The sequence below is a fragment of the Cupressus sempervirens genome, chromosome 10 (genome assembly GCF_028749045.1).
Source record: "Cupressus sempervirens isolate cs-2001-9-10 chromosome 10, ASM2874904v1, whole genome shotgun sequence".
Classification (NCBI taxonomy): domain Eukaryota; kingdom Viridiplantae; phylum Streptophyta; class Pinopsida; order Cupressales; family Cupressaceae; genus Cupressus; species Cupressus sempervirens.
In genome coordinates, this window is record NC_143127.1 from 230,652,273 (window position 1) to 230,668,646 (window position 16,374).

Consider the following 16,374-nt stretch of genomic DNA (forward strand, 5'->3'; position numbering starts at 1 on the left):
CATCAATTTATTTTTTCCTTCGATCCACATAGGGGGGATCCCAATTTTATAGGAAGAAGTGTAGATTAGACATGGGGTAAACAAGATAATAGGTCTAGGCCATGGGGCAGTCCGAATAATGGAATCAAAGGAGTTTGGCCAAGAGATATACAAAATATCACCTAGAGAGCTCAGTGGGGTAGATACAATCAATCTTCTTGGCTAATGGAAGCAGTTGGTGTTTGACACATGTGGGTTAGAATGCCCAAAATATGCCCCTCTCTCCTTCCCCAAAAACCTTTCCAAGAGAGGTAACATGTTACTTTTCAAACCAAAGGTGATTAAGATTTCACTACAAAGAGAAAATAATGGATTTCAAGGGTTTGGTATTCACAACAAGGATCTAGGCAACCAAGTCATCGCTGAGCAAAATAAAAAGCATTCTTGTCCCCCCTCAAAAAAGGCAACGAATGAAGACCTCTTCAAAGGGAATTCTTCTCCCCCATTAGACAAGCCAAGGAATGAAGACCTCTCCATTACTATCCCTAATAGGATTCTTAATGCCCAAGTCAATGACATCAAAGCCAAAGCCCCAATTGATAAGATCTTAGACTTTTTTCTTGAAAAATCTTTCATTCAATATTGGTTAGGAAAAAACTAGGAAGGTGTAGTGGAATTTTTTTGTATAGATGAGGGGGAGGGTTGGTTAATCATTCTATTTGAAGACATAATATCAAGAGACATAATTCACAAGAAAAAGGACTAGTTCTATCTAAGTCATGAGGAAATTAATATATAACAATTTCATAGTTCTATTCCTAGAGAACCTTGTAGATAAAATCTTTTTTTACATATCAGAGATTTGTGATTGCTTGTTAACTAGCATATAAGTTTTAGTTCACCTTTTAGAATTTAATAGAAGCTACTTTCTTGATGTAACCCATAATTGAAATCGGTATGCAAACAAGGCATTTCCAATTATATTATTTGTAACATAGAATTTATGGTTTTATGGTATGTAAAGATTATTTTGTTCATCGGGCTCCCAAGCTTACTAAGAATGCAGTCTAATGCACTAAACTTGTCACTATGTAATTCAATTTATAGTTTTGCTACAATTCCCTCAACTACACTACCTAATCAATATGAGGCTAAATAAATGCATCAGGATTCAAATGTAATTTGCAATATGGGATTTAATTTGTGAAGTTAATAGTCTAAACATTTTTGAACACGAGCAATTTTTTTAATGCCTTTTACAAAAATATTGAAGTCCTATTAACATTGAAATTACTACGTAGAAGATGAATGTGCACTTACCATTTAGATTGATCAAAAAGTGTGCGATAGACAAAGGAATTAACAAGCTGGTTACAATATATAGTTGTACAACTCATCCCAAGTGTGAGCTAATTTAGGTAAGAATGATAGGTTCTAGGTGCAATTCTAAATTCATAGTGATATTATTTTATTGATTGTAAGTATATCAACGGCTAACAAAATGGAGGCATAGTGCCTTTAATTTAGTTCAAGAACATTTAAATTTATAATGAACAAATTAAAATTCCAAGAGAGCATGAAATTATTTTAAAATTACATTTACACCATTATCCACACATGACTGAACTATAAAGAAAAATAATATTCTATTAATGTTTACTAGAAAAGTTTTGGAATTTTATGAACCTTACATATCTCGTAGTCTGCATTGTAATAATAGTTATCACAAGTAGAGGTAGGGATTAATAGCTTAGCACCATCATCTGCCAAGATTAATGACATATGAATTTTCATGCTTCCCATCAAGGTTAAATAACAATATGAATGTTCAAGTTTTAAAATAGAAACTAGAGTGAGTAGATAAAAAAATGTAGTAGATTTTTTGATTTTAATGAGTCATGGAAATATGGATAACATAAAGAAGTGTTGTGACTTGTCTAACCAGATGGTAAACTAAAATAAGAAAATCTCAAAAAAAGAATTGTACAGCCACAAATAATGGATGAAAAATTATATAATTTAGTTAAGTTCCTATGTTATTCAAGAGTTACCAAAACAAGGAGATAGCATTGCTACTACACAGATACAAAACTCTTAAATTGTGCATTTTTCATTTATGCAGTTGAAAAAAATGAATTAACAATCGTGGAAAAGAAATACAGATTACTACAATCCAAAATAGGCTCACACCAATTTTACAATAGGAATTCAAAGACAAGAATTTTTTGAATAAAGGATAATGGATTCCCATCAATTAAGTGAAATTTGGACATTTAATAGGTTAAACTAGGTTTAGCAGTGTCATGCACTTATACAGTGAATTGTGGTGTTTTTTATTTTCTTAATTTTTTATATTCTTAGAATGTTTAAAGATTTTGCTAGAATTATGGACTAACATGTGTTCACACACCCTATTGTGGTCTAAAAACAATAGTATAGAGAACTCTCCTCCCTACTCAATCAATCAACATTTTGTAATGGAACAATCGTATCTTAATATAGCCAAATTAACCATAATACAACAACCTACTAATTTTAAAGTTACGTTTAGAAATCACAGATGTAAAAGAAAAGAACATGATATCAGATACAATAAGAAAGAACCTAGATATTTGTTGAAGATTGTTCCAGCTAGGCTTTTTGTATCTAACTCTGCCAACTTAGCCTATGAAGCTGAATTTTCCTTCCTACCATATTGCATAGATTTGAATCTCTTTTCTTCTAAATTTTTTCTTGTTTTCTTTTCTCCACTCCCACAAACCCCCTAAGTTGTGGTTCATTACTCCTATTAATAATATGCTAAACTTTCCATAATTGTTTCTTGCTCTAGTAACAACATTTCTATCTTTTATTATATTTTATATGATATCATCAAAATGACACTCTCTCCAATTCATCGTCATAATATCTTGATTTTTTCCTGTACTCAAAGAATAATAACAAAAAATTCATATTCATAAGCTTTGATTATTAAATAAGGTCTAGGATTTGTTATTTTATGCCTTACTAAATCCATAGATTCAAGCAAATGATAATTATATTTATTTTGTTATAGATAAGAAAGAATTCTTAATTCTTTTAAGGCATGGTAAAATAAATCTTCAATCAACCTTATCTAAATCACTCATATAGTCAATGAAGATTAAGATGATACTCAAATAATGATAGTGATAAATACTTCAAAAAATGGAAGAATTGGTCTTACGTGGCTTCTCCATCCTATGGGGCCTCTGGTGCCTTACCCATCCTATGCAAATCAAATCTTTCTCAACTACAGCTGATTTGTTCGAATGAAATTGTCTTTTAGTTTAAGTTTCCTATTTCAGCTCAAAATTTATTTTGTTAAATGTGTATGGGGCATCTTCAATAGTCAGTAAAGTTAGACTCTAGTAATCTCTCTAAGTAGTGTTGGAAAATTTGGGCCCCACCAAAGTCATCATGGAGGGAGATTTTAATGCCACCCTTGGTCCTTGTGATAAGATGGGTGGTTCAAACCACTTACCAAAGGTGACCAAGGATTTTAAAGACTTCTTGGAAGGTAATGGTTAGTATGATTGTGTTCCCACTAATGGTATGATAATTTGGTCAAATCGAAGGAGGGGCCAAGTCATAGAGCAGTACAGTTGGATAGGTTTTTGCTCAATACTCACTAGATCCTCAAATAGGGATCATGTGCCTCTTCTATTATTCCCCTCTTAGTGTTAGATCACTTCCTATTTGACCTATTGATCTCAAAATATAATAGGCAAAAGTGGTCTAGATCTTTTTCTAAAATTGAGGGATTGTGGTTCAGGGACTAAATTTGTCCTTCAAAGTATACTTTGACATGTGGCCCTGATCACTCCTGAGCACATTTCATTTTGTTTTATGACTGCAAGTCATATATAAAATTCATCTGTGCATGGGACTAGCTTACACATTTTGGTATAGAAACAACATTAAAGAGCAAATAGAGTTTGAAACTGATTTGCCTTAAGTATTTTCAAAATGATGTATAATCTTGGCTCTGATGAAAACACATGAGAATGCATGATGGTATACTCTTGTTCAATCCATCTTGGTAGAAGATAGGAATTATTGGAGAATGGTTGAGATTGTTGAGAATTAGTCCATTCTAATTAAAAATTTAAGTAATTTTACTTCTAAGTGTACATCATGCTCTTATTACTCTCTTTTATTACTGCTCTTATCAGTCCTATTGCTGCCCTTTGGCCTCTATTTGTACTTTCACTTCCTTAGGCCCATTTGTGGTCTCTTTTTGGACATCAATAATGTATCTTACCTTATCTGATCTTATATTATCTTATCATGGCTGAATTTAAGTACAAAGAAAGCTCCTATATATTTGTATGTATCCTCTGATTTAACTCGATTTTTCCTTCCTCAAATTGAATTTTTGGGATAGGTACTTCCTTTAGCACAACTTATTTTTTCTATGGCTTGTTGCATCTATTTATCTTCTTTATGATTTCATTTTCTCATCTTTCTTTTACTCTTTTAGGGTTAGTAACAAATTTATTTGTTGGTTTCTAAAATCTACATCTTAAAGCTTTCTTTGGAAGGATTTGAAACTTCTAGTTATTGCACAGTGAAAGAACATTCTCTTACTAGTTGTGCATACTCATAGCTAGTAAAAAAAAAATGGGAAACTCTCTTAATTCACTTGTTCTACTAAAATCATTTTTGTAGAATGAAATGCTATGCTTTTGCAAAACAATCCTCTAAGTGAAGTGTTTTATGGACCCTTCTATCAATATAGTTGTACTATAGGCCATTATTCCTTAATGTGTGTAGGCATATTCATCAACAAGCTTTCCATATTTCCATTTTACTTCAAGACTAGTTAAATATTTTAAGGAAAAACATACAAACCCATCCAAACTGGGTTCTTGTAGGCATCTCTTCTATAGGTTGGAAACTAATAGGGAAATTTACTCTAGAAAGATCAACATCATTGAAAAATGATGTTTTATCTCAAATATTTTCTTTGCATAAAGTGTTATGAGATATTCCTAAGGATTTTGTTTTAATTTCATACTAGTTTTATCTAATCTAGGTTTGTTTTTTTCAAAGTGTGTGATTCATCTAGAGATGACCCGATTCATAGAAATCTGTATATTAGCCTTTAAGAGGCTAAAAATGCTCTATGACATTGTGTTTTACATATCCAAATACTAAATTAGAGTAACCTCCATCATCCCTAAGAATAATTTTGGAGTACTTGCTCTTATGGTACTTTGTTCTTACTATACCAATGACTGTAACCATAATTGTTGCTAGTAGTAACGATTCCTCCCAGTAAGAGCTGCTCGCAGAGGACCTTAGGGTACAAAATTTGTCCCCTGCCTAGTAACATTAAGTAAACAAATTGATAGCACTGATATTAATCTAGGGGCTTGAAAGGAAATTTGCATGATCAAAATTTGGAGACACCAAACAAACATGAATCTTTTTTTGCATCTCTCTTTAATGGATACTTAAGATGTTAAAAAATTATCATTTGGAGTGAATTTTCATACAATTTAATTTATAATATAATATTTCTAAGTAAATTTTTTTAACTTTCCAATCTGTTAATCTTGTATATAGTGATAATGACATTTATTTATCATCCTGTAGATACACAAGCAGGTTCATTTGTTTGGGCAACGTATAACTAAAGAATTCAATCTAAAAGCAATCTCTTCTCTATTGGTTGCTATTGGAAAATATATGATTGAGTTGAAAAATATATATTATCTTCCTCAGGTAGGTTGGACTTCCATGTAAAACTAAATCATATTTTTAGTTTCAACCATTCTGCAATGAAATATCTAAATGTTTGCTATGAATTCTTGAGTTGAATCCATAACTAGGGCAGTGGTAAGAAGAACTAGATTTTAGATTGAATTTTTTCATTGACCCTATGGAGTTACTACATAAATGTGACCTCTACAATAAAAAATTAGTGTGTTTTGGCTAGATTATTAACTTTTACATCATCCAAAATCAAAGTTTAAATTAGATTATATTGACTTTAATGGCCAACATTTCTCATATTGGAGATGTTGCTCACTGTGGAGGTACTACTTAAACCATTTAAACTAAAGAGATTCTCCTCTTGGCCCCTTTAAATATGTAACACCACACTTCAAATGATTCACATAAATCTAGGTATCTTGGTTGGTCTGTCTTGTGCCAATCTGCCAAAATTTTTGCTTGTCTAGTAGAAGGCAATGCCAATACCAGTGAAATGATTACAAATTCTACACTCTGAAAAAAAAAGTCATTTTCTATTTCATAAGGGAATTTATCATAAAAATCTTTTTAATTCAAGATTTGGCTTTGCCTCCTTTATAAAAGGCAGCCAAACCTTCATCAAATGTATTTTCCTTAGACCAAAAAGTATAAAATATCCATAGCCAACTGCTTCCAAAACCTTTATAGCAATTTCTAAAACCTTTAGCTTTGTCTCCCACATGGCTAAGCCACATCTTATATCTTGAACTATACTAAGAATATAATTTGGAGCTTCTTCCCACTTGCTAACAAAATCAATAAGAAGATCCATTTTAGGCAAAATCTAACACATCCATAATAAATTAGACAAAACATTAGAACATGACTTTCATAGTCTTCTATAACATCTATCACAGACCACAAGGATGCCATTTCCTTTTCAAAAATGCTAAAAAAGTCCATGATCTTCATTTTAACTTCAAATTTTACATGCTCATCTACTACAAGAATAGGTGCATCATCATCCTCTATGAGCATATTCTCTACCTGTTGTTGCATGGCTTTTTTTATTTCATCTGGAGAAGGCAACAAGTCAATTATCTTTTGTTTTCTGAAATAGAAACATGCATTGTAGAGAGGAACATGTCTCTTATTGCAGTTGGTTCTATTGGTTAAAGTCTTGCAAGAATGGTAATGGCTTTTGAACCTAAATTTAAATGTTGCCCAAAAATTTAATAAATTAGAGAATATCAAGGAAGAGGTTAGGAATGCACCTAATCATCTTTAATTTCATGGTTAAGTGCACTTGAGTTTAAGTAGTATAGGAAGAAGTATTGCTTCATCTATATGAATATCATCTAAATATAATAAGTTATAAGTGTACCATTCATTTGTATGAGAGATGAATTCTTATAAATATTTACTTATAAAACATACATCAATGAGCTTGCATCTACATAGTTGAATTATGATTGAAATATCAGGAATATCTGAAATGAAAAATATAATGTAGAAGGAAAATCAAAAGAATATATAATAGAATCTAAAATATGATCCATAGTTTTCACCTGTGTGAATGGACATAATCTAAGCTTTACATGGCTAAATTATTTGCCAGTTTGGAGGAATGCAATCACTCTTTTCATGGTTGTTGTATACCATACACTCAAATTTAAATGGTCTAATAGTCCACCCATAGCATGTCACAATTTCTCCTAGAAACATAAAGATCCACATACCTCTTGAAGCATCTGATTTACATTAGCTAGCTTGGAAAGGCTAGGTAATAGAGGCAATTCAAGGAGTTGTTCCTCAAGTAAGTGTCTATTTTTTATAATAAGTTCTTCTAATATTTCCACCATTTTATCTACAAATGAAGTAATTTGATGTTTCCCTCTCTCAAGACACAGCATAAGTGCAGCCACTACCTAAGAAGCCACATGTTTGAGGCTTATGGGAGATAATTGAGCAAGCTTTTGAATAACTAAATGCCACCCACACAAGCCATTGTATTGAAGATTTCTTTCTCTAGAGTATGCACAAGTAAAACCATAATTTTTTGTACAAAAGCACTAAGGTGAGAACCAATTTTTAGCATCGCAACAGGTGAACAAGAAATTGAAGGCAAATATAAGAAGATAAAAGAATGAGAGGAAGGCCTACATATAGAGGCAAGAACAAATAACACAAACACTCATCCAAATGATACAAAATATGATTAATACTAAAAAACATGTCAGATTTGTAAAGAACAATGTACGAGAAGCATTGACAAGCATATACAAGTACATCAACTATTTGAAAGAATGCTTTGAAGAATAATGTTCTCATGGGATGTCCTAAATGCAAAATATGGACAATATTTGTTAAAAAGGATTTCAAAACTTTTAATAAAATTCCTTTGACGACTTTTAAAAAGGTCTCCTTAATCTTTGCCAAAGTATTCCTAGCCTATGCCCAATGGGATCTTTGGAAAATGGTGTAACCAAATGTAGTTCAGGTAAAATAACAGAGTCTAATATTTTTTAGGGGAAAATGGAAACATCTAAGTATGCCAGGTTTATCAACTATTTGATTGGCTCTCTAAATGCAATCTTTCAATCTTCTTTTATTCAATCTCAAACATCTTTTGTAATGGAAAGTAGGAACCAAGACAACTTGTTGAACTTCATAGAGAAGACAATACTAAATAACTTGGTTGATGTGTCCAAAGAAATAGGCATATAATCTTATAACATTCAACATCTTCCTTTGTTTAAAGCTTTTATGAAGTCAATTTTTCTCCATAGGTTTGAGAATTGCATGCCATTGAAAACATTACATTGTCTTCTACTTCTTTTGTCAATAAAGGGACATGACTCTGCTTCATATTGCATTTCTTAGTTATTATTAACAAAAATGGATTTCTAGCAGCCTCCATGTTAGAAATAAGATTCTTCTAGCTTAGCATCTGGAATTCCCTTCCAAAGGCCTTTAAATTTTTTGAATTTTTATTTTCAAGAATTATAGATCAATAGATAATCACACCTTTGTCCATTAATTAATGTTATATCATAGTGTATTACAAGGTTGTAAAACACAATTCTTCTTGGACACTAGATTTTTTTTTATCATAGTTTTTGAGTTAATATACCTTCCATGGAAGCACTCACAAGAACAGGTTGCTTTGTAAGTTGCTACAAGGGATGGAAGTTTTTGCATGCCATTTGTTACAATTGTAGCAGCAACTGACGTTAAATCAGAGAAAGTGTCATTCCTCAAGGAATAGGTATCTGATGTAAAATTGTAACTCATTTTGGTATTCTCTTGCACTCCTTCAATTTTTTAAATTCTTACACAATCAAATTCTAGAAAAATGACATGCATTTCTAATGGATTGTGGAAATCCAATTACTTTTATTGTAACTTTTTTTTATTATAGTATTAAATAAGAAAATTAGGGTGCTTTAAATAATACTAAGGGGATGGTAGAGAAGCTTAATTTATAGTAAATATTTGCATGTTATTCTTGTAGATTTCTTCATACTTCAGAGGCAAGCCTATCAAAATTGTCTATGACACATAGCATCACATTATTGCTAAAGGAAGAAGAGAGGATGCTACTATAGAAGCTATTTCCCACAAGTTCTGAAACTTTTCAAGATCCTATCTACCAATGGGTGATAGTGTGTTGGAATTCATCAAGCATGTTTCTTCTATTCTTGCTCTTGATCACCATGTTCAACACGATGTTTTGGTATATATCTACATCCAAAATCATTTTAGTCCATTTTTATTTTTTGTTTGGAAAAATGCTGGTCAAGATATGATTTGGGGGAATGCTAATAGTCTAGACACCAGATAAATCAACAAAATTAGTTCTTGTTTCCTACTAATTTCTTCTTTTTGTTTTGATATTTTTGTCTGTTTGTCTATTAAAGGTTTTGAATGCTATTAATTTTGAAAGTGGATAAATTATGTATAATATAGCAAAGAAAATAGAATGACTAATGGTTTCTAGCAAAGTGTGCCTTCTAGGTTTCTATATAGATCTTTTTTTTTTTACTAGACCAATTAATGGCATAGGTTTTTATATCTCCTCTAGGAACAACCTTGCTATGTTCCTAATGTCTTGATTCCCTTTTGGGTATGTGTCGAACATTTATGATTTAAAGTGTTTTTCCTTGCACCAACTCAGATGTCTCCTTGTATTTGATTAACTCTTGTCTTCTTTCCTCTGTTATAACTTGAGTATCACTCATGATGGATCAAGGACTAACATTTTCACTAATGTGTCTACATTTGATTTCCTTTCTTTCTTCCTCTATTTTATACTAACTCAACACTCCTCTATCCTTGTTATTCTTCTTCCCTAATCAGACATCTTTTCTAATTGCTTGACATTTACTATTGACTCTCATTCGCTGGTAATAACTTTTCTTGTATTCCCTACTCACCAAATTATCTCATCATTATCTATTTAGTGGACTATGATGTGTTTGTGTGATTGGGAATTTATTTGTCTTTTCTTATTGTATGCTAATGATGATTAATAAATCCCTATGTTTTGTTTGTTGTTTGTTGTTTGTTGTTTGTTGTAAGAATGGAGTAGCTAAGTATAAGTTGATTTCTAGTTGTTTATCTCTTCTATGCTCTCTGAATGATTTCTAACATCAAATCTCTACATTCATATTTTTTTCTCTAAAGTGTATTTATATCAATTTTTGGTTGGAATAAACTATATTCTTTTTTATTTTTCTTTTACAGTTCAAAGACATGTTATTAGACAACCTAATGTTTGATCATATACTTATATTTATCTAGCACTGATTGTAATAGTCTATATACTAGTTGGACACATTATTTTCTTGTCCTTATGATCCTCTTATTGCTATATTTTTCCAAGCCTTCAATATACATATTTAACTTTATATATTTTCCTTATAAAATTTGCTAATTGTTAACATATTTGTAGACTAAGTCAAATGTTTTTTGAATAGGTTCATATTTGCTGATTTGGATTATTAGTGTGTGTCTATGGATTATAGACTGTTAAGTGGTTTGTGTCTATTTTAATTTTCCAATTTTTTTTTATTCTCTCCCCATGCTTATTCGATAATTAGCTAATAGGCTATTATAGGTGGACATTTCAGCCCAAACTTGTCTGATGCTTCAAAACAACTAGTTTGATTTTTGTTGGGAGGTGGTTTGGAGTTTTAAAAATCAAATTAGATCTTCAAATAATATTTGAGAATAAAACTAGATTTTACAAATCTCTACAATATTCCATCTTTACTCTGTATAAAAAATTTGTGTTCATCTTACTCTAGAAGTACAATAGAGCAGAAGAGAGAAAGTAGGGGCATCACAGCTGGCCCAAGTAATCAAGATGACTCTGTGAGCATGCTTAGGAATGGAGAATCAAACTTGAAGTAGGGTGTGGGGCAAAACAAAGACACACAAGATGACTGAGTGTGAATTGACCTAATGCGATCAACACTCAGAGCCCACGGGGCATAAGGGATAGTGCTACACTGACTTGCCAAGCACAATGTATTATTGACTGACTAAGAAAATAAAATGTCTATAAATCCCAATTAGTGCATTGATGGCACTAAGAGAGAGACTATACTATGGAGGCATCAATTTTGGGAGGCTTCTTGAAGCTTTTTGCCAATTCAATTTTTTGCATTGACTCCTCTATTTGAGAGCTCTTTTATCAAGTTTAACCCAATACTATTTTAGGATGCCCTGCCTGCAATGGTTTGAATAGGATCCCCTAGACTTCCCATTAAGCTTCATACCTATATCTACCAAAACAAGCTATAGATGGATACCTAGAAAATGGTATTAAAAAATTGTAAATTTTTACTGTAGTTCAGAATGAGAATTTAGTCTAAATATTTTCTCTAAGATCTTTCACAAAATGTTTGAGTTAGTTTTGCAAGAGTTTTGATGGTAGTTGTTGAGAGAAGTTGTAGGATTTACATAAGGAAATTGGAATCCCACTTCTAGACTATTAAATGTATGCATCCCAAGAATTTAATACAACTCTTTGATGGTTTTCTTGAAAAGAAGAGTCTATATTTGATAGAAATAGCTAATCAATGGGCCAATGAGAAGCAAGATTAGGGAAAATCTTGTAGGAGAAGGAAACTTGTTCATCTAATTAGGATGCCATGAAGAAAGAATAAATAATTAGTAACACAGTCAAAAGCACAGTAATTCTCTTCATGCCCTCTTATCAAGAGCTCTAAATCATGACATTCATGGGTAGGGAGAAAGGTAGAAATGTTTTTTATTATTTTAATATTTCATTAAATTACCATTACTCCAAGCTTATATAAAAGTTTGGAATAGTTATAAATGTGATAACTTTGGAGTAAGGGTTTGCACTCTAGCTTCAGTGTGTACAAGGTAATGGTATTGCTAATGTGTATGAGAATTATGGTGAAAGTGGCTCATGTGAAACACATTAACCTCTTCTTCATAGAAACCCCATACCAAGGTAGGTGTGGTCAATATGTGATGAGTGGTCTTAATTGCCCCTAGATTAGCCAGTGGCTATGGGGCAGCTTATATGCACCTGTAGCCAATGTTAAATAGGGTAAATCTTTTATATCTTAATAAACATGTTTACTATTTTATGCTCTTAAATTCTTCAAAACAAAAATATAATGTTCTATGTTCTCAAAGTCTTTTTATAATCAAATTTATTAAAAAGAAGTGATCCTACAATATAGGAACTGGAAAGACAACTCTGTCTATAGACCATCAGAGGGAACTGATAGGAGATGATGAGAATTGTTGGAGTAATAATGGTGTGTCTAATATTGAAGGGGGTTGCTATGCAAAATGCATTCATCTCTCAGAAGAGGAGGAGCTTGATATTTGGAATACTATTAAGTTTGGATTAGGTAACATACCAATCCCACCAAATATTTCAAATAGGATTGAAAATATTTTAAGGTTTTTAAATTAAGGATTCAATTTTTTTGTCCTTGGTTATGGAAATTTTGGATAATGTTATATTTGAAGAACATAGAAGGGAAGTGGACTACTCTAATAAGTCTGTTACTAGTAAAGAAAATCATATTTCTTTTCATTTGGGTTTTTAGAAATTATTTATTTTGAATTGAACTTGAACTCTAGTTAAGTCAAATTTTTGAGTTGTAGAACACAAGAGCATTTCATCCCATTGATTTTATACCAAATGCAAAGATTCCTTGTGTTGGGCCTCATCCAAAGAACATTGTGTTGCTAGCTTGTGATGCATTTGAAGCATTACCACCAGTTAGCAAGCTCACACTTGCACAAAAAATGTATCATTTTATTAGACACTGCTCTAATTAGCTCTACAACTCAATCTCAATCTTACCATTAAAGTTATAGAGTTCAATATAAAGGGATTTGTGAGAAAAGAGATTTTTTTTTTTCTTATTAGTTGTGATTTACATCTAGTTTAATAAGTACTTTATAAATTATATATAGATTATAAATATCTTGTCATTCCAGCATCAACAATAGATCAATGCAAGATTATTATAAGCAATATACTAGAAATCATTTATGAAAGACTAGAAGCCACTAAATAGAAATCTACTTTAACATGTAGAAATCCCCTCCCCCTTCCCAATTATGAAAGATTAAGAGTTAAGATGTTCCTACAAAGAACTAAACTCGTGCTTCCAAAATAAAATAAAAACTAATATTTCAAGCAACAAGCCAAATTGTGATACTCGGGATAATTTCCATGGGTAGATAAGTTTGACTCATTAAATACATAGTTAAATCCTGATAGCAATATCACATTTTAGTCTTATGAAACATCATTGTTATGACTAATGTATATGTGGATATAACTTCAAATTCAATGAGATCATGAATTATTCAAATGTCTGAAGGTTGTAGGGATAGAAGATGGAATAAAGGAGCCCAAAGCCACATTCTCAGCTTGTCTTGGAGCAGAATTTATCATGTTACACCCCACAAAGTATTTTGTAATGCTTGCTGAGATAAGGCAGCAACATGGAACTACTGCATGGTTGGTCAACATTGGCTGGTCTGATGGAAGGTAAGTCCAAGACTATTTATTAATCTCTAATAGTTACTTATTAGTGAAGTCTCATTGAAGAAATATAGAATATGGATACTATTTATAGGTAATCTAGAAAAAATCTATAGCAATTGACAAATAAATTGATATCAATAATGTTGGAAATTCATGCAAATAATACACTGATAAGATATGGGATATTGAAGGAATGGATGGAGTATTGACTATCAGTATTAGTTAACAAGAATAATGATATGCTATGAAATCTATAAACATATTTTGATCTATAGTTTCACAAAAAACTTAGTTTCCTTGGAGATGAAGTACATAATCAATGTAAGGAAAATCTTTCGATATTTTATACATGATTTATCAAGAAATTCTTGAGCAAAATCATGTTGGACTTGTTGGAAATATAAGAAGAGTAACTAAGAGGGGAGGGGTGAATCAATTACTACAAAAATTAAACCCCATATCCCTTAGATGTTAGAACAAAACAATAAACTTTGAAAGCTAAACTTTGATGATGCTCGACAAACACACAAAGATGTTGTAACTTGGTAAACACTGAGAATGCTTGGTAATTACTTAACATGCAAATATTAAGATGTTATCTGTGATTACTTATTAATTTAACTTAGTTGCAAACACAAAAAAGAAATAGCATGAACACATTAGACACTAAGATTTAACGTGGAAACCCAATTTGGGAAAAACCACCAATTGTAACTAGTTACTATTTTCACTCTTTTGAAGTGAGCCATGTAAGGAGCCAACCCTATTAAAGGTTACAAAACACATTTTTAGGTGTGACCCTATTAGAGGATTTAATCACCCTATTAAGAGTGGCCTTGTTAGAGGTCTTTAGACAATTTAATAGAAGTGCCACCTTTTTAGAGGTTATACAAATAGTTGTTAAGCCAACTCTGTTAAGAGATTTAGATCACTGCTACAATGGTTAGAGACTAACAATGACATACCTAATTTGGATGCAACTAAATTTCTAATTACAAATCTCAATTCTAACTTGTACTTGATCCTTCTTGATCAAATGTGTAATTTCATCTTTACAAGGATATTTTGATTATCCTTCTAATTTGCTTCCTCTTACCATCATTGGATCTTCAAAATCTTCTATGCATTCACATTCTCACACATACTCTAATTCTCAATTTGACCTTTTATTTATATCTTTCATATTGTCAAGTTAGCTCAAATAGAATTTAGAATAATTAATATTCATCTTCTTAGTTGGCTAGAACTATCAGATAAATCAATTGAACTCAATATGCCAAAATAAGAAAATCCTTTTTTAGTCAACCTTACTTGGTAGACACTAACTCAAAATGATTTTCTTGTGTTGACCAATTGAAACTCAGTCAACACTAGATACTAGCAAAGTTCCTTTCGTAACCAAGTGAGCTCAGTTAACACTAGTTTCATCCAACATTTCCTTCATTAACCAAGTGAGGTCAGTTAACACTCATCTTCTATAGACTTTCCTTTGAAACTAGAGTGAACTCGATAGACACTCCTTGTAAACTAGACAAATTCAAAATTTATCAATAGCTATAGAAAACTGTCTTCTATGCCTGAGTGAGCTTAGCATACACTGACTGGAAATTATATGACATTTTGTGTAACATCAAAGACAATACACAATTATCCAATTGTATTCAACAATCTCCCCCTTTGGCATTGATGGCAACACAACATGTCATAGCACAATAAAAATTTTGGAGCAAGAATGAAGTAAGAAACATATCCTTAGTTTCATTTTGATTCTCATCCATGAGAAATCCCTCTATCAATGTGAATTCTTTTAGTTTCTCCCTCTATTAGAAAACTTTAGTGTGCTAGAACTTCTGCCAAGTTCATTCTCCCTTTTTGACAATTCTTTCTATGATAGAAAACTTCTCCCTCTTGTCAACAACAAAAAATTTATGAGATAATGAATATAAAACTTCTCCCTCTTTGATATCTCATGCCAAAGACAATATTTGGTGAATATTAATGTACTTCAAGTACTGATTTATTTGCAATATGCCCTTGCCAATTTTGCATCAATTGATTGATCTTCAACATGCTTTGGTTGATGCATCAGTAAACTTCATTTAGTGAGCTGCAGATAGGGGAATGGCCCCTATCTTACCTCTTAGATAGAGAAATGCATACTTAGTAATGGCTTGGTGAATATGTTTGCAATTTGTTCTTTTCTATTTACATATTCCAATTTGACTTCTTTATCTTGCACCAACTATCTTAAGAAGTGATATTTTATAGCAATCTGCTTTGTTTTGGTATGCATCACTGGATTCTTTGATAAATTGATTACATTGGTGTTACCATAGTATATGACTACTGGATCCTTGATCTCTACCTTCATACCTATCATCAGTTGTTTGAACCAAACAATGTTAGAATAATTAATTATTGCTGCCACATATTTTTCCTCTACTATGGACTGAGAGATACAATTTTGTTTCTTGCTTGTCCAAGACACTAGTCATTTACCAAGAAAGAATTCTCCACCACTAGTGCTTGTTTTGTTATCAATACTTCCTGCATCTGTAAATACTTTTAAGTCCAAATTGCCTCCTATTTTGTACCATAAACCATATTCTTCAATACCTTTTAGATAT

The 16,374-nt window shown here is 31.7% G+C and overlaps 1 pseudogene; it reads right to left on the minus strand.

Annotated features, from left to right (window-relative positions):
- Positions 1 to 5,995: 5,995 nt before the first annotated feature.
- On the minus strand, positions 5,996 to 6,908 carry LOC149533471 (BTB/POZ domain-containing protein At3g05675-like; annotated as a pseudogene).
- Between the last annotated feature and the right edge of the window lie 9,466 nt (positions 6,909 to 16,374).